The sequence below is a fragment of the Phocoena sinus genome, chromosome 1, assembly GCF_008692025.1.
Source record: "Phocoena sinus isolate mPhoSin1 chromosome 1, mPhoSin1.pri, whole genome shotgun sequence".
In the NCBI taxonomy this organism is placed as follows: domain Eukaryota; kingdom Metazoa; phylum Chordata; class Mammalia; order Artiodactyla; family Phocoenidae; genus Phocoena; species Phocoena sinus.
Window position 1 is genome coordinate 138224729 of NC_045763.1, and position 22042 is coordinate 138246770.

The 22042-nt window shown below is 43.3% G+C and overlaps 1 long non-coding RNA gene across 1 annotated transcript in view; it reads left to right on the plus strand.

Annotated features, from left to right (window-relative positions):
* The window catches only part of LOC116760792, a 44950-nt gene extending 24624 nt beyond the window's left edge, over window positions 1-20326 (plus strand). Inside the window, exons 4-5 of the long non-coding RNA XR_004351870.1 lie at window positions 16220-16379; window positions 20168-20326. This is a non-coding gene — a long non-coding RNA (uncharacterized LOC116760792). The remainder of the gene's footprint in view (window positions 1-16219; window positions 16380-20167) is intronic.
* The last annotated feature ends 1716 nt before the right edge of the window (window positions 20327-22042 follow it).

Genomic DNA, 22042 nt, shown 5'->3' on the forward strand with positions numbered 1-22042 from the left:
ATAACCATGAAGAGGCAAACAAGTAAATGGTGAGTTGCATATTCCCAACTTCTGGAGAGCAAATTAAAGTTCAGAGAAAAAAGAACACTGGTCCCATGTCAGAAATTGATTTAACAAAATGGACTGAACACATACAAAATTGACTGATAATTACTAGGCACTCTATGGCTAGAATACAGCATTGGATAAAGCAAAGTTCCTGTCCTCATGGAACTTGCGGTATAGTCAGGGGAGAGAGGAATAAAATACAAATATATAAATAAGTATATAATTTAAAAGTAGTTTGAGCAAGCTCTTTGGAGAAATGGCTGATTCTAGAACTAGGGCAAGAAATATACAAAATAAGCTTGAAACATCTTATAGTGTCAGGAAGTAAGGAAGTGCTCAAAAACAAAAAAACCCACACTAATGGGGGTGTGTCAAAGGGACACAGAAGCAAACTGAAAGCATTCCCAATGGCCAGAACTGGAATAAATTGAGCAACAAAACAAAGCAGTACTGAATTATAACCCAAGGTGTAAAATGAATATCTCTGAGTTCACACTGATATAAATAAATGATTCAACAAACAAATAAATGGAGAAGAGGTGACTCTTCCATGAAGAAGAATTCCAAATAATTTATGTAAATAATCCTTCCTCAAGGAGGTGGACCATAACTCCCACCCTATAAGTGTGGGCTCCACATCATGTCTTCCTCCAAAGGCACAAGGCAGAATAGCAGAGTGTGCCCTCTCCAGCCGGCCTGCCCATGTCTCATCCTGGCTCTTCCACATAATAGCTGTGTGCCTTTGGGGAAGTCACTTAACCTCTCTGTGTCAGAAATTCCTCATCTATACGATGTAGATCATACTAGAACCTGCCTCAGAGGGTTGTTGTTAGGATTAAATGAGTTCGTACATTTAAAACACTAACAGGGCTTCCCTGCTGGTGCAGTGGTTGAGAGTCCACCTGCCAATGCAGGGGACACGGGTTCGTGCCCTGGTCCGGGAAGATCCCACATGCCGCGGAGCGGCTGGGCCCGTGAGCGATGGCCGCTGAGCCTGCGCATCCAGAGCCTGTGCTCCGCAACGGGAGAGGCCACAGCAGTGAGAGGCCCGCGTACCGCAAAAAAAAAAAAAAAAAAAAAAGCACTAACATTCTTGGCATACAATAAGTGCTGTATATGTAAATAAGTATTTAGCCACTGGAGGTGTTGAGCAGAGTAGTGTTAATGGCTCAGTTTAGTTCTTTAAGGGATCTCTCTGTGTTTTCTGTGGAGAATAGACTCTAGGGTGGCAAGCCTGGGACTGAGAGGTCAGTTAGGAGGCCACAGTGGTGGCCAGAGTGATGGCGGCTTAGACCAAGGTGGTCATAATGCGTGTGAAAAGAAACAGCTTCAAGATAAATTTTTAAAGTAAAATTGATAGGATTTGCTAATGAATTGGATATAGGGTATAAGTGAAGGAGAGGAGCAACAATGTCTCCAAGAATTTTAGTTTGAGTAATTGAGTGAGTGGTTGTACCATTTTACTGATATAGGATGCTGAGAGAGGAGGGTTGGTTTTCTGTTTTGTTTTTGTTTTTGTTTTGTTTTTATTGGTTTGTTGGTTGGTTTTTTTGTCAGGGGAAGTATTAAGAAATGTTAAGAGAGGAAAGTGAAGTGAGAAGTTCTAAAAAATTCAACTCTGACAATATAAATTATTCCAATACAGGAGAAAGAGGATGGCATCTGAAGAAACTTATGTAGTTACAGTGTTTGTTATTTGATGAACTTCGATTTTTTAGGTCAAAAAAATAGCTAGAACGGCAAAGAACTATGCCCACACGTTGCACCAATATCAGTTTCCTGGTTTTGTTATTATAGTTAAGTAAGTAGGAACCATTGGGTGAAACTGGAGGAACGGTACTTGGGATCTCTTTGTACTATCTTTGCAATTTCCTGAGAATCTATCATTATTTCAAAATAAAAATGTAAAAAAAATTACTCTTGTTTAAGAGAAAGAAATAACAGCAGATATTTTAGAGGTTTTAGTTGACTACAAGATATTATGAATCAATATTGTGATGTGGTTGACAAACTAATGTTGATGTGGCTAGGATTTATAGAAGTTAAAAAAATTCCAAAGAGGGACTGTAGAAGTACCACTTTATTTTGTCCAGGTCAATCCACATGCGAAGTAGTAAATTCAATTCTTGGTGCCACACTCGCAGATTAACAGGCACACTGAATGACAACTAGACACAATACCCAGAATAGGGCAGCCCTGCCATATAAGAAATAGTTGGAAGGAAGCTAAGATATTTACCCAAGAAAATTGCAGACTTCCATGAGAAAGTCTTCAAATACTTGACAGACTGTCATTTGATAATCAAATTTAGAAGAGCCTTTGACATCCCTTTAGCTAAAATAAACTTACACTTTCTCTTCGCAAAATGCCAGAAGTATTTTTAAAGAACACTTAGAGAATCTGTTTTAGCTGTGTTAAAATTTCTGATTTTTTTGAAAACAACTGAAGCTGAATAAACCTGGAACATCAAAATGTTCTCCCAACTGAATCTAAACTGTTATTTCATTCGGTTTGAAACTGTTACTAATTTTAAGGAATCTCTACTTTATTACCACCACCTTCAACCATTTCTTCCTGCAACTGTCTCAAGAGCTATTAAGATATAAGACCTATTACTCAGAGGTCTGTCAGCTTTTCAGATGGAACCAAGAAGTTTTATATTAAATATTTGCTTTGACTAGCAGAGATGGGAGTACAGCACTTTTCCTATTTCTCCTGATCTATGGATGGAAAGGAAGATGGATTTAATACTGTAAAGTTAATATTGCTACCTCTTAATATTATTTTATATTATACACTGCAATGAAGTTTAGACAGGAATTTAAAAAGAAAGAAATCACTTGGCAGTTTGCTGTAATAAAAGGCTATAAAAATATGATAATAAACCCAATGAAAAGAATCTTACAGATACTGATCTTCATATCCTGATTATGATGGAGGCGTTAATTGAGGAGTCTCACTATTGTGTGCCTATTCCATGTGCTGATGAATTTTTCTAATTCTGAGCCAGCAACGAGCATGAGATGAATATACTGCTTTGGTCAAAAAAAGTCAAACAAAAATGCTGAACATCATCATGAACCAGAAACAAAACAAAGAGCATTATTCTTCCTTGGAACAAAATTCAACTCTTGTTGCACCTAGAATGGAGAGTATTTGTAGTTCTGGTTGGTGACTGTCTTAGACTCTTGTACCATTTGCATCATCACTGGGAAGAGGCAATGAGCAAAATAAATAAGTGAAGATATAACCTGTTAGATGAGATCAGTGTTATAGAGAAAAATAAACTAAGAAAGGAGGTTAGAAGATGCTGAGATAAAGACCTAAAAATGAGAGAGTAAGATAAGCAAAACTCAGAGAGAAGAGCAGTTCAGGAAAAGTCCTGGGACTGTGCCTGGTACGTTCTGAAGCAGAGTTAACAGCATGAGAAGTCACAGAGAACCTCGCAGGCCACTGTAAGAATTTTGGCTTCTACTCTGAGTGAGAAGGGGATCTGTTGGGGAGTCTGAGTGGAAGATTGACCTGATCTAAACTACAGTTTTATGGGAGGGCTCTGACTGCTGTGTTGAGAATAGACTGGATGGACTGGGAAAGGAGGTCATAGGTGGAAGCAGAGCAGTCTGGAGGCTGTTATCATGATCTAGATAAGCACTAATGATGGCTTGGAGTGGGGTGACAGTGGTTGAAGTGGGGAGAAGTGATTGGGTTCTGGGTTCCATTTTGAAGGTCAGGTCAACAGGATTTGCCAACTGTTTTGTTGTGGGATGTGAGAGGAAGAGGAGAGTCAAGGAAGGATGAAGTTGCCATTAACTGAGAAGAGGAAGACTGTGGAAGAGCAAGTTTGGGAGACGGAGGACGTCAGAATCTCATTTGGGGGATGCTTGGCTGGGTATACTTTTAGATATCTGATTGGAGATAACAAGCAGGCAGTTGGATATATGAGGCTGGAAAGCAGGGAATAGGTTGGTGCTAGAGGTATAAATTGGGAATGGTCAGTATTTAGATGAGATGTATAATCACTAGACTAGATGAAAACACTGAGGGCAAATGTAGAGAGAAGGGAGACGAGGCCTACTGCCTGAGTTGTGGAGCATGGCAGAATTCAGCATCAGAGAACGAGACGGAACAGGAGGAAGGGAGGAGGGAAACCTGGAGGATGTGGGTCGTTCGTTGTCATAGCTGCTCTCCCTCCATCTCTCATTCTCCTTGTTTGCTCTCCACCTCTCTCAGCCTCACCTCCCTCAGCCTCACTCTTAGGTAAACAAAGACATTTTCTGTCAAAGTGCATGAGCCAAAACAGATATTTCCCAGGTAAACACTATCCTTTTAATTGGGTGATTCTTTTAAAAGGCACATAGATCGCTCTTAGGTACATTAGTTACAGCATGTGGAACAGCCAGAACATCAAGTTGCCCAGCTCTGTGGGTTCCATGGACCCGCCTGCCAAGTGGTATGGAAGATATTCTCATTAGTGTTGCTGTTGGTATTGTTCAGGGAGGCTTTGGCCCTTGCCACACCCCTCCCTCCTTCCGTCTCCCACTCCACCCCCTGATCCAGAGGCCAATGAATGCTCACATCATTTTGCTTTGGTCCAGCTGCCAGGCTGGGGAACAGATGTTGTATTGTTAACACCAAGTAAAAAACAAACAGCCCCATTCCTCTGTGTTCTCCCGCCTCCCCCTCCATCCCCATTTTAGTCCCCTGGTGAAAATGGGCAAACAATGTTGGGGAGAGGAATGGATGGGGTTCCAGTGAGTAATGCCATCCTCCCCAGCCAGGGCTGAGCCTTGGCTGGAGGCGAGTGTTCTCCCAGTCCCTGTTTACAGCAAACACGAGTTCTATCAGCTGAGTGGCTGGCTCGTGGCTGGTGACGTGAAGATGCTCACACTGAGCAGGGCATTGAGAGAAAGAAGACAATGACCCTCTTCTGCATGTGGCCCCAGTAATGCATCTAATTGCATTTGATGAGCAAGAGCTATGACCACAAGACAATCCCAAGGGAAGAAGGAAATGATTTCTTGGCTGAGGTCTTTCTCTATGTTTTGTTCATTTCTTCTTTAGAAACGTTTAAGAGATTGGAGGGGGCTGGGATGTTCTTTTCTTTTCTGGAGACCAGAGGTTTAGATTCTTCTGATTTTTTTTTTTTTTTTCACTTCTCATGCAGACCCTTTCCTCAGGTTCAGGGACATGGAGGGGTGCAGGGGGTGGGAGTAACCATGGGACAATCCAGGGCCAAGGCTAGAAGTGAAGTAGCGCATGGAGTTGAGGAGGCCAAATGCGGGGAAGCAGGGTGTGCAGGGCCATGGCAAGTGGTTGGAACTTCCCTTGAAGGTACTAAGTGTCAATGAAAAGATTTTACACAGGAGAGTGACATACAGGAAGCAGATATTTCCTCTGTGAAGAAGATACATCTTCTGTGAAGGACAGATGGGAAGGAAGAGCCAGTTAAGGGGCTGCCGTAGCAAGCCGGGTAGCAGACAGCAAAAGCCCCAACATTCCATTAGAGTTGGCTCAATTGTTGTTAATGAGACAAAGTCAACAGGGCTTAGGAACAAATTGGGTGTGGAGAGGGGTTGGGTGAGCATGATCAGGGTTGTAGTAAGAACTTACGTACTGGTTCTCAGCCCTGAAAAATTTATGCCCAATCAGCCTCCTGTGTATACATCATTCAAAATAAAATAGGTGTATGGAATTCCAAACATTTTCTGTTTTATTTTAGAATGGCTACTTTGATACTGTTTGAAAGCACTAAACTCTTTCCAAATAATTCTTTGGCATCCTGGTTTTGTTTTCTTGGTGTTTCACGCACGTGCCTTTTCATGCTTATTGGAAAAGCCAGCACTGGGAGGGAGTTGTGAAATTCATGTGTGAGCCACTAGGTGGATGGCATGCCTTTCACCAAGAACAGGGATGCAGGAAGAGGATATGCAGGGGCAGAGTAGAGATGAGCTCAGCCTTGGACGTGTGAGTTTGAAGTATCAACAGAGACAGACACTGCCAGAAGGCAGCTGATTAGATGAGTCTGGAGCGGAGATGGTAGAACTGGGCGTCATCAGCACTCATGGTGGGGGAGAGTCATAGGAGAGGATAAGGTCATTCGGGGTGAATGTGTGGAGGGAGAAGGGAGAGGGCCTGGAATAAAACCTGCAGAAAACTGGCATTTTGGGAATTGGGCCAGGAAAGGAGTCTGATGAGGAGTATCCTAGGAAGATGCAAGAAAATTCAGGAGGCAGTAGAGCCCCCAAAGGGTAAGGAACAAAGGAATTTTGAGAAGTAGGAAATAATCAACAGCATCAAATGCTATAGCCTGATTCAAGGCAGATTAGAGGATGAGAAGCATTGATTAGCATCACCGCATGTAATATCAAAGAGGTCACTTATTATTGAGAGTGATTCCTAAGGAGTGTGGAAGGATATGAATGAAATGATAAAAAAAAAGAGGTAGTGAGTTTACACTATTAGTGGTAGCTATAGAAGAATGGAAAGATGAGGCTGAGAGAGGGTTTTATGTAAAGATGGCAGAGAACACATTAATACCTTATTTAAACCTGCCAGACAAATACATCAAGACTCACCAGATTCGGGGGGCAGGGTGGAGAGCTTTAATACATAAACGAGTTTTAGGGGAAGATTTTTCTTTGCACCACCTATAGGCTACAGAGAGTCAGCTGAGGCAAAATTTTGCTTGGCTTCAGCATGGTATTCTGCAAAGTTGGACAGTCATTTACCAGGTACCTATTATGCATGCTGGCTAATGCATGAGCTGCTGTGGGGAGACTCAGAAACAATGAGCTCAAGAAGCTCATCACCCCCTGAAGAGAGAAAACTTATGTCAGAGGAAACAAACCTACAGCATGAAACACCCACTGTGCTTGTCCTACACTGTGTTTTTTGTTCAATTGACACCATATTTTAAAAGATCACACGAAAAGCTGGATATCTGGCTCCTCTCGAAAAACTAGAAGGTATATGACTTCTAACCTGCATTACTGCCAGGCAGCAATTGACTGCAGTGAAGGTGTGACTGCCCATTACTGAGAGCGCCCATTCTCCAGTTCACTCCGGTCCCCAGAATTCCCTATGAGCTGACTCATTGAGAAGACGTCATTTACATTATCTGCTCGCCCTTGGGAGTCATTTGTGCTCGTTGACTGCTCCTGAGGACAATCTAAGTCGTGAACTATTATATGCTAGAATGCATGAAGCTGATAGCTATGTTTGCAGGTATTCAGGGAAAGGAGAAATCTGTAGAATTAGACAGTTAAGCAAAGCTTCTCAAACTTGGTCTCAACAAGTAGATAGGATAAGGTTGGTTGGATGGATAAATTAATTAGATAGATTAAAGAGAGGAAAGCATTTCCCTTGGGTTCCAGGATGGACTTGACGCCTTTTCATGGCATGCCATGGCTGGAATTGAGGAAGTACAGATCTGGCACTTTCCTTTAAAATACGAAAGCTTGTTTTTCAGAGCAGGGAGAAGAAATTTCAACTTATTTAAAGACAGTGGTATCTGTAATTTCTCCATTCCAATATGACTGTCCTATTGTAGACAGCTTCCTAGTCAACAGCAGTGATCCTGTAGTGATATTGCAATAAGCTGCTCCCTTGAAAGTCAAACAGAAAGATCATATAACATTAGGATTTTATATCTGTATAGTCTCACTCTTGCTTGCCACAGTTGCATCAATCCCAATTCCCTGGATAGTCATAATATCCAAGTAATCTTTCTTTTCATCTTTTCCAGCTGATTGTTTGTGCCCCACCCCCAAAGAGGGTGCTTTTTCAGGCTCAGTGAGCTGCAGTTCCAACCTTGAATCTAGTTCCAAGATTGGACAGCATTTGAAATGACCTCAAAGGGATAATAACTTATTAATCCCTTTGATGATTTCTAAAGTTCAAGAATGAAACAGTCACCCTAAATGAGAGGGAAAAGCACTGAACTTTTACCATACTAATTCATTGACCCCTGTTTCAATTCCACCCCTGTGGCCTTTGCACTGCATTTTCTGTCTTCTGAATATGACCAGCTGTGTGTGAAAAGCCCACTTGTCACCTGATGACTGTAAAATGTAGCCTACCAGTTGACAGACCTCACTCTTAAATAAGAGCAGACAACCAGGAAACTTCAGATGCTTAAGGAAACCCTCCAACATGAAAGATGAAAATAATAACAAACAGTAATAAAGCAACTTGGAGGAAGCAGAGGCAATTCCAAAAACAGAAAACTACCGTGAAACAGAAAAAAACAGAAAAAACTAACTTCAGAGAGGTAAGGGAAAGTTTATATCTATGCAACAAGCAGAAGATGCAAAACAACAGCAAAAGGAACCATGAAAATAAGAAAAAGTGCTTGAGAACTAAAGATACAATAAACTCAGTGGAAGATGTAAAAAATAAAATTGAAGGACTCTTCCAAAAGGTAAGAGAAAATGTGTACAGTGATGGATAAAAATATCTTTTAAAAATAAGAGAAGCCAGGGAGTTATTTTTCTGACTAGTGATAGTTCCAGAAAGAAAAAGAAAAGAAAAAATAAATAATAGAGAAGAAATTATCAAAGGTATAATACAAGAAATCGAAGAATCCGAAGTCCCAGACTGAAAGGGCCCATCAAGTGCACAACATAATGAATTTAAAAAGGCTCACACTAATGTATAAAATCATAGAATTTCAACATACCAGGGATAAACAAAAGCTTCTACAGAGAAAAGTAAGTTACAGACAAAGAAATGAGATATAAGAATAGTAGTAAACTTCTCAACATCAGCACTAGCCTAAGCTAGTAGACAAAAAAATTTTTTGAAGGAAAATTATTTTCAACTATTCCCAACTAAAAGTCTTAATTAAATGTGAGCATATAATAGACATTTTCATATAAGCACGATTTCAAAACATTGCCGATGTATGCTTTCTCAGGAATTCTTAGTGAGTGTGCCCCACCAAAATGAAGATGTAAACTGAGAAGAAGGCATGGGATCCAGGAAATGGGAGATGCAGCAGAAGAGAAAGATAGAGGAAATTCTCGGGATGACTATGAAGGGAATTTCCATGTGGTCAGGTTTTCAATGAGCCTGGAGAGCAAGCCCAAAGAGGAGTTGGAGGACAGAGCCTCCTGGAGCAAGAGCTACAGAAAAAAAATGAAGCTGGACACATAACAAGCTTCAAGACAAACGCAAAATTATCTCCATCCTCCACTGACACCTGGTTTGACCACATGGAAATGTATATAGAGTGGATGTTGAATGGTGTAGGGGAATTTAGCCATAGATACCAAGGTAATTGGTAGAAGAAGAGGAAGAGGAAGTGGAGGAGAAGGAGGAGGATGAGTACAAGGAGGAGGAGGAGGAGGAGAAGGGAGTAGGTTACCGTGAATTACCTGAAAAAGCAAAAGGTTGAAATCATAGTCCTTAGGCTTGGCATGCACAGTCTATCAGTGATAATAATAATGTAAACCCTGAATATTGTTTTTAATTCTCTGTAGGAGGAATAGGAATTGGAAGCATTAGAGAAAAAAAAGAGGGTATGAGAAATCTAATACCTCATTTACAGTAAAAATTTAAAAATAATGTCAAATCATTAATCAAGTGACAGCAGGATGAGTATATTATTTTAAAATATGGGCTTCCCTGGTGGCTCAGTGGTTGAGAGTCCACCTGCCGATGCAGGGGACACGGGTTCGTGCCCCGGTCCGGGAAGATCCCACATGCCGCAGAGCGGCTGGGCCCGTGAGCCATGGCCGCTGAGCCTGCACGTCCGGAGACTGTGCTCCGCAACAGGAGAGGCCACAACAGTGATAGGCCCGCGTACTGGAAAAAGAAAAATGGAAGTACATATCACAAGAAAGAGCTGGAAGATGAGTGTAATTGCCTCTAGGGAGCAGAATGTGGGGGAAGGTGGTCAGGAGGCCACTGGGCTACTGGGTTGATAAGTATCTTTAGCACATTTGACTTGTTCCAACTCAGGGCCTATGTCGCTTCAATTAAATTTTAAATTAATTTATTCTCCGAAATATATAGTAGCCCCCAGACAGTTTTAGAATAACTATGCACCTACCAAGGTGAATGCTGGAAAAATAACAACTCACTTAGATGCATCGTTTGTACATCTGGCATCTTATCAAGCAGTTACCAACCTGGAGTTACAGCTCCTTACCACAGTCACCCGTTCAGACAAACCCCCGCCCGGTATGCTCAGGCAACAGCTGCTTCTGCCAGTCCTCATTTCGGGAAGAGGGAAAGGGATGAGTTAGACAAAAATAGGTGTCTGTGTGGAAAGAGATTTTTTTACCTTGATCTTTAAGCCAGCTACGTGTACATCTACTATGATAGAAGCCTGAATGTTGAACAGTGTTGAAGCCAACAGCTAGTTCTCAGCCTCATTCAGAGAGATCTACACAAAGCTATAGAAAAACAGAATGAAATTTGCCAACTTGCTGAGATTTATAATATTCCCCTTCCAGCAAAAAACTATCAGCTAATTAGTCAGAAAAAAACCCATCCTATCCAGAGGTGATAGAATGCTTTACACTGAAGGTAAGTGTTAGAAAGGACCTTAGAAATCATCCAGTTCAACTGCCCCCAGAGAACCAGAGAGGCAAAGAGATTGTCCAAAGCTACGCAGCTTACTCATATCAGAACTGGATCTAGAACCCTGGATGGGACTCCATACTGCCAACCTCAGAGTTTGACCTGTAGCCTTCAGACAGATAAATAGATATAGATTTTAGAACAAGATCAGGATCTGGACACAGTTGTAGTTCTGAGACTTGTGATCCTTCCACCACTCCAGGCTGCCTCACAAAGCAACAACAGTAAAAGGGGAGATATAAAATCCAACAAGTCAGAGGCTTACCTCTCCCTGAGCTGCCAACCTTTAGGGTTTAGATGGTCCATGAATTCAACAATGACTTATTGAGCACCCACTATGTCCTGAGGGATTTCCAGATAGAGGTGTCCAGTGGACAGGTGGATATTGGGGTCTGAGGTGAGAGATTTCAGAGTCATCGACAAGTTAGGTGGTGATCACTGTCACACTGAAGAATGAGATTGCCTCGGGAGAATGAGTACGCTGAAAAGAGAAGATGCCCAAGACAAGATCCTAAGGAACACCAGCCTTAGGACAGGAAGAGTAAAGGAGAATACAAGCAGTGCCTGGAACCTATACCTGTCTCTGAGTAACCATCTTATACGTCTTAAACTCATTGCTTGTTTTTCTCCTGAGTGTTAAACGTGTGTCATCAGTATCTTTAGCCAGTGCTTGAAGTTATAGAAGGAAGGAAGTGGGAGAATTTAAGGGTGAGCAAAGGCATTCAAACTTCTCCAGGTTCATCCTGGAGAAGTTGGTGGAACAAGTTTTGGACTTCCTGTGGAAAAGTAAGCTGCTGCCCCCTCTGCCCCCATTGTAGCACTGTTGCCACTAGCAGGGGCCCCAGGGAAACCTGGGGAGGACAGGTGTTTCCTGGAAGGGTCAATGGAAGGCCATCTACCCCTCTGCCAAATGAACCTGGTCCAGATCAGAGCATGTGCTGCTCAGAGCCATGTGGTATAAAGGTTGGGTAAACATGCACTTGCTCTGTGATAAGGAGAACGGCCAAGGAGACTGGACATGACCAAAAAGGTTATCATATGCTAAAAGCAAAGGGAAAAAGGCAATGACATGCATCTTTCACCTAGTTAAGTGTATTTCTCAGGGAAATGTCATTTTAGAAAAATAGAAATTCTAAGTAGGAAAGTGTTGAGTTGGCCTGGAAGGGGTTGTTGGTTGATTGTTAGTTTTTGATTGATCCAAGATCCAGTAGGTTTTATGAGCAAGGAGTTCCAGATCTCCTCCCCCATGTCCTAATTACACTAGGCCCTCCCTGGAGGCTCTCCCTGGCTGGGATTTCATACCCAAAGGGAGTAGAGAGAGCTGGAAAGCACTGTAGTGGAGAAGAAAGAGCCCAGGCTTTGGAGCTACGCAGCCTAAGGTTGAACCCTGACTTTAACAATTAATCAGTGTGATCTTGTGAGAGTTATGTAAACCCCATGAGTCTTGCTTTCTTCATCTTTAAAATGGGGAAGATGCTTACCTCAAAGGATCGAATGAGATAGTATTTATGAAAAGGTACCAGTGGGTACTCAACAAGCGCTCCCTCACCTCCTACTTCCTTCTGCTCATCTTCCCCTTGAAAGCCACCCTTGAATGGGCAAGATAACACTTAATAATCTTGGCTTTCCTGCAACTCCTTGCAAATTAGACACATTGCCCAAGCTGACAATGATCTCAGCATTTTCTCTGTGGACCATTAGTAGGGATTCTACCATCATGTCACCAAGATATTGCACCCTGAGCATTGCATGCGTCAATCATTGGGTATGAGCTGACATGCTTTTGTAACTCTCAGCTGTTCACCCGGTTCTTTGAGAAAATATTGCATTTCTATCTGTCATTAGAGGTAGTGGAAGCTTGATGAGGTTCCTGGTCTTCTGTCATCTTTAAATCCTCGGGAAGGCTCAAGTGTGTCAGTTAAAGACAACCCCTCCCACCCCCCACCCCAGCCTCGTCCCCCACATACTGTGATGTATACTGGTCAGCATTGATGAGACTTCCCTCTTTTGCTGCTGTGATTCACCAGCCATGGGTACCATCTTTTCTGTTCTCTCTCCCTGGCATATAAGTGTTTCCTCATTTGTATTTCTTTCCCTGAAGTTCATGCCCTCAATCATCTCCAGCAACCTGGATAAATTTAGCTCTTCTCAGGGACTTTTGCTGACTTGGTTCCATGACTATTGAATGTTTGGCTGCTCCCCAGAAAGAGTTTGGGTCTGGCTCCCCTCACTTGGAGATCTCATCTTGTTCTGGTGACTACTGTGTCACTTGTGTAATTGGTCATTTGAGTCACCTCAGGCCAACCAGTTTGAGAACCAACAAGTTTGTGTTCTTGGAACCTGAAGTCCTTCATTCCCGCTTCTGACCCTCTGACCCCTTAGTATCCCTTCCTTGTTTTTATTCTTGTCCTGAACAGCCTGTGGCTACTGCTCTTATCTATCATGGTCACTTCCCATTAGGGCTAAGAAGGCAACTAATAAATGCTTCTCGACTCTCTTCTCCAGGAGCAGGGCCTCAGGTCTCATTACCAGGATCCAGCAGAGTGAAGTGTACTTAGCAGATGCTCATTTAACGTTTACTAATTTGACTTGTTCAAACTAAACATCAGAGGGGTTAAAGTCAGACTCCCTTGGTCAGCAACTAAATGAAAGAGAAATGCACGCAAAGGCCATTATGTTTTTAGACACCCTCATTTTCAAGCATCCAAAATAAGGCTCATGGGTCATGTTGAGTAGGTTTGTGTCGGACTTTGAAGGATGGGAAAGATTTGAATAGATACAGAGGAAAGGGAAGGACTTATTAGGAGAAAAGAACAGCACAAACATAGAAGACATAGAACCAGAGGGGGAAACTGGCACAAGATGCATGTATGTAATGTGACTTGGGGGTGTCTGTAGAGAGCTAGTCTTATTCCAGTGAAAATATGTATAAGGGGAAGAGGAAGGAAAAAATGATAGCCACCCTTTGCTGGGCCTTGAGAGCTTGGCTGTGACCTAAATCAACCAACCAGCTACAGACTCCCCCTACCCCTCAATGTCCTTGTTCCTTATAGGAACAACTAGGTATGGCTTCTTTCCAGTCCCATATTCACCCACACCCCAGTTTAGCTGCTGTTGTTTCATGGAAAACCAAGTTAAAAAGCGTCTGTAGAGCCAAAGTAATTTACTCCAGAGACCACTCATGCACAAGCCCCATAGTGAGGTTGTCTAGCAGTGTCTGGGGCGGCAAACACTCATCTGAGGACTCTAGCACTTGGTGGTGATCAGGGCTACCAAAGGCTACAGCTTCAGGAGGCAGCGAGAGGAAGGAACAGCTGTGTCCTGCATAAAGAACCCACACACTCCTGATTGGCCATTGTTCTGGCATGCGAGTGGGACCAGTGACCCAGATGTCACTGCTGCCATCCTGGCTGATCCACAAAGAAGTGAATCAGGTCTATTTTAGGAATCTGTTCAACTGGTCACATGGAGAAATTGCTATTAAAAAACAGCTATTTACCAGGAAAGCAAAGCTCCTGCAAAACAAAAGGTTAGTATACTCCCCCCAGTAACTCTTTAAACCAAAGCAAACACTGGTGCAGGCCAGGTTTGCTCTGTAGTTCTGCTGTCCACCCTTGGTCATCTGATTCCCAAGGTTCCTGGTTGATCTCCTCCTCGGGAATAAGCTGAGAAAGGCAGCTGGGAATATCAAAGGACAGGGATTTCTAGAGGGTAAGAGGGTTAGGGTCACATAGCAGTTCTCTTGTTAAATGAGTGGTTGATTTTTCCAGGAAAGTCAAGGGGCTTGACCAGGCAAAGCTCAAAAGAATCTGGAAGGTCTAAGACCCTTTATCATAAAAGTGTCCCCTCCACTAGTATTTGAGGATTCTGTATTAATGGATGGGAAGTACATCAAATATAGTCCATAGAGATATTGCTCTAACTAGAGGACCAAACCATGAAGGCAACACCAAGAGCATTAAGATCAACATTGAAGAGATGACAAATGCGCTGATTATGGTGCCCATGCAGTGGCTGGGACTTCCTACAAGCCATCACCACCGTATGACCTCAGCTTCTCGATGGGTATCCCTAAGCCTTCCTTTCCTCTCAGCTTCTAAGGTGTGCTACCACTCTGAGTCATGTCAAGTTAGGAAATCCTTATGTGACCTGTCCTATGAAACTTACAATCTTGCTTTGTGCACAGTGTGACACATATATCCAACAGAGAAAATAAGATAAGGCAATAATACTAGAGAATAAGTGGCATAAAAAATACAAGTTGTGGCTGGGGACAGATCAGCGTGCATCTGGTGGGCAGATCAGATAGTGTGGCCTAGAGCACACAATGAAAAAGACATTGTCTATAATGGAAATTGAAGTCCCTAGCCTGACTTCCAGTGCTTTCCATAATCTGACCTCCACCCCCATCTCAGCCTTACCTCCCAGGGCTCCTCCTACAATCCAACCAGACTGCACCCTAAGTTCACCTTGCTCCATGGGTGGTTTTTTACCATGTAGCAAAATTCTTCCTTTCCTCTGCTTCACCAAATGCTAACCGTGTTTGAGGTCTGGCTCACATTTCTTCTGCTCCTTGACACAATTCCAGCCACCCAATCCCCCAGCCCTCAGTGACCTCACACTGCCCTTTGTCCACCTGTACTTCACTCACAGTGTTCACTGTCTGGACGCTCATTCATTCATCAATCACAGACAGCTTAGGATGGCTCTCAGCTAGTTATCTCAGACTATTACCTAACTTTGACTCTTTGTATATCATCCCCCCAGCTGTATTATTCTCTCCTTGAGAGCTTGCATCTTGGATATCCTGCATCACCTAGCACAGGACCTAACACATAGTAGGTGGTCGATAATTTGTAAAATGAATGACAGTACAGACAACCTTTTGATGCACAACTACATTTTCTAATTTATTCCACCTGAGGGGGTAAACAAAGGGGCTACATTTAATGAAGGTCTATCATGTGCACTTGTTTGGCATTTTCTGAACATCATACCATTTAAACTTCACATCAGTCTGAGAGGTAAGAATAACATCTTCAGTTTATACATTATGAAAATAAGGATCAAAGATGTGAGTGAGATAATTTGTTCAGTGTCAGTCAGCAACAGTGAGCTAGAGTCGAGAGGCAAACTCTGGTGTGCCTCGCTTAGAATACCACACTCTTTCAATGGTCCTGCACTGCCTTCCATCTGAACATCCATGGGAAGGTTGCTGAGTTTCTTCCTGTGGGTCTCATGCCCTACCCATGACTTTTACTTCATCACTCCATGCATTCCCTCTCCCTTCAAGCTACCTCCCAAGAGTTGCTTCTCCTGGAACCCATTGCATGCTTTCATATTTCCATGTAACTCCCTTAGCCTGGAAAATGTCCTTCCATCTTTTCTACCTGTGAAATCTTACTTATCCTTGAAGGTCCACCTGAAATGAATATCGTCTCCATGAAATTTTCTGTAATCCTGCATGATAATTAAATGCCCTTACGTCTGAGTTCCCACAGCCCACTGCCCCTTCCACAGTTCAGAACTCACTTTATTCTACTTCAAATTCCAATCATTTGTTTACCTTCCTGCTTCTTCTCCTAGGCTGTAACGCAAGGGCAGGGAATGCATCCTCTTCATCTCTGTAACTCAAGCCTTACATGACAGCAGCCCGGCCTCCCAAGAGCCTTTGATGGTAAAGGCAGCCGATGGTGCGGAGCATGAATTCAGCAGCATCACACACACCTTCCGTGATTCTGCCCAGGTAATGAGCCACTGGGTACCAATCAGAGCCAAGAGTAAGAAGCTCTAAGCAGATTTCCCACATCTGTCCCCAACGCTCAACCTAGAGGGGTTTCACCTTGAGGCTATATAGTCCCCAGTGTTCAGTGATTCAAGAATGGTTCTACCTCCCTTCTTAATCTGGTCTAAGGTCTAACTTGTTACTAAGATCATTAATGCCACAGGGAGAGGCTGTCATAACAGCTTTTCCTGTGTTTTAAAGTGCTATAGAGGGATTTCCCTGGCAGTCCAGTGGTTAAGACTCCGTCTTTCCACTGCAGGGGGCACGGGTTCGATGTCTAGTCAAGTAACTAAGATCCCACATGCTGTGAGGCAAAAAAAATAAAATAAAGTGCTGTGGAAAAGAAATGGCTGGATATATTCTTTTTTTTTTTTAAACATCTTTATTGGGGTATAATTGCTTTACAATGGTGTGTTAGTTTCTGCTTTATAACAAAGTGAATCAGTTATACATATACATATGTTCCCATATGTCTTCCCTCTTGCGTCTCCCTCCCTCCCACTCTCCCTATCCCACCCCTCCAGGCTGTCACAAAGCACGAGCTAATATCCCTGTGCCTTGCGGCTGCTTCCCCCCAGCTATCTACCTTACTACGTTTGTTAGTGTGTACATGTCCATGACTCTCTCTCGCCCTGTCAAAGCTCACCCTTCCTCCTCCCCACAGCCTCAAGTCCGTTCTCCAGTAGGTCTGCATCTTTATTCCTGTCTTACCCCTAGGTTCTTCATGACATTTTTTTTCCTTAAATTCCATATCTATGTGTTAGCATACGGTATTTGTCTTTTTCTTTCTGACTTACTTCACTCTGTATGACAGACTCTAGGTCTATCCATCTCATTACAAATAGCTCAATTTCATTTCTTTTTAAGGCTGAGTAATATTCCATTGTATATATGTGCCACATCTTCTTTATCCATTCATCCGATGATGGGCGCTTAGGTTGTTTCCATCTCCGGGCTATTGTAAATAGAGCTGCAATGAACATTTTGGTACATGACTCTTTTTGAATTTTGGTTTTCTCAGGGTATATGCCCAGTAGTGGGATTGCTGGGTCATATGGTAATTCTATTTGTAGTTTTTTAAGGAACCTCCATACTGTTCTCCATAGTGGCTGAACCAATTCACATTCCCACCAGCAGTGCAAGAGTGTTCCCTTTTCTCCACACCCTCTCCAGCATTTATTGTTTATAGATTTTTTGATGATGGCCATTCTGACTGGTGTGAGATGATATCTCATTGTAGTTTTGATTTGCATTTCTCTAATGATTAATGATGTTGAGCATTCTTTCATGTGTTTGTTGGCATTCTGTATATCTTCTTTGGAGAAATGTCTGTTTAGGTCTTCTGCCCATTTTTGGATTGGGTTGTTTGTTTTTTTGATATTGAGCTGCATGAGCTGCTTGTAAATTTTGGAGATTAATCCTTTGTCAGTTGCTTCATTTGCAAATATTTTCTCCCATTCTGAGGGTTGTCTTTTGGTCTTGATTATGGTTTCCTTTGCTGTGCAAAAGCTTTGAAGTTTCATTAGGTCCCATTTGTTTATTTTTGTTTTTATTTCCATTACTCTAGGAGGTGGGTCAGAAAGGATCTTGCTGTGATTTATGTCATAGAGCGTTCTGCCTATGTTTTCCTCTAAGAGTTTGATAGTTTCTGGCCTTACATTTAGGTCTTTAATCCATTTTGAGCTTATTTTTGTGTATGGTGTTAGGGAGTGATCTAATCTCATACTTTTACATGTACCTGTCCAGTTTTCCCAGCACCATTTATTGAAGAGGCTGTCCTTTCTCCACTGTACATTCCTGCCACCTTTATCAAAGATAAGGTGTCCATTGGATATATTCTTTTTAATCTCACCTTTAGCAATAAGGTGTGATCTCTAAGTTTGAAAAATGAACAAATGAATAAATAAATGGTGAACGTGCCAGACTCTATTTAAATGAAGATATTTGACATTTCTTTGGTCTTCCTTATAGAGTTGCAGCCCCTCCCCATGGCTCTAGAACACATTCCATCTAAAGATGGAGACTGGGTTTCCTCCTGAAGAACAGGCAGCCATGAAAGGATGTTAGTTCAGGAGCCAACACAGTGAATACGACCAGCATGGCATCTGGAGCCCAGAAATCTGTACACAGCCTCTGACTCCATATGACTCATCCAAACAACAAAGATCTCTAGAAGCAATCACTAGGGCAGGGCTTAGGAAACACATTTTCTGTGGTATGCCATCCCTTGAAGGCACAGCTTGAAAATTTTAATTCTATGTTCCTAGTTTCTAGCACAAAGCCTACACCGTAATTAACACTTAATACATATTTGTAAATGGATTCTATCCTTGCTTTTCGTTCTCTCCTTTTATCCTCCAACTTTCTCTTTTTCCTCCTTTCCCATCTCCTTTCTGTCCATTAGGACTTGTTGAGGTCCTAATAACTGGAAATAATTAAGGTCTTAATCACCTTCCCCTTGTCCACATTACCCTAACCTCCAGGCAATATATGAATGTTCTTTATGAAATATTAAATATTGGGTTCCCTTGTTTTTGGATACCTGAGCATGACAGTTGGCTTCTTGGTGATCAAGCCCTGCTCCTATTCCTTCACCTTTACTCTCATTTTTCCTCTCGCTTCTTTCCAACCTCCAGTGGTGTCGAAAGCTGCATGAATGAGCTGCTGACCCTCCAAGCTGAGAAACTTGGCCCTCAGAACCATTCCTTGGGAACTCTCACTTGCTGCTTGTGTCAGGTTTCTTGCAGATGGGTTCACAGTTGCTGTCAGCCATAATTCCCACCTATACCCCCATTCTCCTACCCTCTGCTCGCCCCACCAAATCCAAAATATTACCAAGAACTGTGCCCTAGGGGACTGGACACATAGGCTGTGCTGGTGGCCTTTAGGGCTGTGCTGGCCACCATCTCCACAGAAAGGATGCTTCTGTTCTGGAGTGTGTGACAGATTAAGGGCAGCCCAGGGAAGCAGGAAAATAAACCACGATGTGGAGAATGTCAGCACTCCCAGGAAAACAGATAAAACTCCCTGTCTGATCCATTTTTATTTGGGCAGAGTTCATGTTGAATCATTTTGCTTGCTTGAACATCAAAACATACGCCCTGGTCCCAGCACAGTCCATCCCAGATGAAGTTCTCCGCTTAAGGAGTGGGGCCTTCAAGAGGGGGAATGAGCAGCTATAAACAATCCCTGTGTGCTTACCTCCCACCCCCGGGCTTCCACCCCACCCCAAGCCTACAAATCCCATCTGGAGAGTCTGCCCCTCATAGTGAGGAGTATTTGATCCACCTGACTTCCTGATAAGCCTTCAGACAGAAGTGTGTGTGTGTAGTGTTGAGTGGGGATGTTAATGTCGTCAATAATAATTCAAAATGAATTCCTGCATATGAACATTGTCTAGTCTTGGAAGGCAAATATCTCTTCGTTAAATGTCAATCATTGCTTTAGAAGAATTTTTAATGGGGAAATACTCAAAAAAAAAAGCCAATAGGAAAAAAAAAAAAGCAGGCTTTCAAATGGTAGATACCATATATTATAGGTAGAGATAGAGACAAAGATATGCATTGAGCAAAGAGTAGAAGGAAATACATCAAAATGCCTGGAGAAATTTTCCCAGCATTGTGAATTATGGGTCATTTTGCTTCCTATTTGTCTTTATGTTTCTGTGCTGTCCGAGGTTTTTTACTATGAACAAATGTGACTCTAGTAATGGTGGATGGGATGAATTTTTAAATTTGTTTTTAATGTAGATCGCCTTGCCTTGACCTGATCCCATCAAGAAGCCTCACTGAAAGCTGAGTGACCTGAGTACAAAGGCTTCAGATCTTCCTACCTCACGGCCGGCCCAGCCCTCCTTCCTGTTGTCCAGCACAGCATCCGGCAAAGGCCATTACCCTTATTTAAGGGCAGATGGTGAGTTGAAAACCACACAACAGAGGTAGTTCAGGCACATAGGTCTGTAGGAACCAAGTTCAGACGTAAGCTAAGAGGTCACCAATGGCTCCACAGCTGTGCCCCTACCCCCAGCGCACCCCGAGAGCTTCCTCCCAAAAGATTCATTAGCAAAATGGGAAAGGGAGGAGATCAAGAGTAGGAGGGGAATGAGGCAAAGGAGCCAAGAAGGGGGTTTCTAATACAGAATTGAAACTGCCCTGTTCAGGGGCTGGCAGATTTCCAAGGACCTCCAAGGATGCAGAGAAGGCCTGGGAGAAAACCAGCGACAGGAGGCAAGGTTCACTTCAGCTCAGACACACTCCACCTCCTCCTCTGGCTCCAACCCCCTCTACTCATGGCCAGACATCTTAAATTCCCCCTTTTTTTTTTTTTCCCCCTTTTTTGCGGTACGCAGGCCTCTCACTGTTGTGGCCTCTCCCGTTGCAAACGCAGGCTCCGGACACGCAGGCTCAGTGGCCATGGCTCACGGGCCCAGCCGCTCCGCGGCATGTGGGATCCTCCCAGACCGGGGCACGAACCCGTGTCCCCTGCATCGGCAGGCGGACTCTCAACCACTGCGCCACCAGGGAAGCCCCTTAAGTTCCCTTTTGTGTTCCTTTTATCTTCCTCACCCAAACTCTAGCTCCCACCCTCACCCCCAACTTAATTCCACCACCCCCTGACAATCTGAGCTTGTTTCTCCAGGGCTTGCAGCTCCTGCTGTGAGGGTGACAGCCACACCCGGTTCTTGAAGAGGGAAGTAGCTTGTGAGGTCAGGGAGGAAGTGGGGGAGGTGGGGCTGGGTGGGGAGGAGGGAAAAAGCTTGGAGTAGACTTTTCAGAAGTGTGGAGAGGGCAGCTGAGGGTACCCAGCTCCCCACCACCCCCATTACACTGCTAGTGCGGCCCACCCTTGAGCTGCCCTCAGTATTGGGTTCCAAGTGGGTGGGTGTCCAAGGAAGAGAAACTATGGAAGCAGAAGGCAGGAAAGTGCAGGCACTGCTGGGCGATGCCCACCTTTGCACTCACCTGGCAGGGCCCACTGGAAGCAGTGACAATAGGTTGACATCTGTTCTTTAGATACTAATGCCAAATAGGTTGCTTGACAGTAGTTTAACATGCACGCCTAAGATGGTGTGTGTGGGTGTGCGCGTGTGTGTGTGGAGGGCGGGTTAGTGGAGGGTAGTGGGAAGCAATGAGGGGAGGGTCCCTGTGGAGACTGAGGTGATTTGTGCATTCCTCCAAATTTCTGGGGGAAAGAACTAGATAACAAGTTCAGAAAAGTCATTAAGTCTTGGGGGATTCGGAGCCAATCTTCCCATGGTCATCTTTGTCCCCCATTTTATCTTTTGGAAACCCGACCTCTTTTTGATAAAATATATCTGTGTTCTTGAAAAACATAAGCCTTCACATATGGTTTCCACAGCACTGACACTTTGCCACAGAAGGCAGTCTGATGCAGTGGTCAGAACACATACCTCAGAACCAGACAGACCTTCAAAAGCCTGACTCTGACAGTTAACGGGCTGGGTGACCAGTTTGAGTCCCTGTAAAGTAGGGATGATCCTAGTTCCTTGCTCCTGGGATTTTTGTAAGAAATAAATGAGAGAGCATATGAAGCGCAGAGCCCAGCTCTTGGTGAGGCTACTATGGTCCTATGATAAAGTCAGCACTCTCCATGTGGCTTTGGTC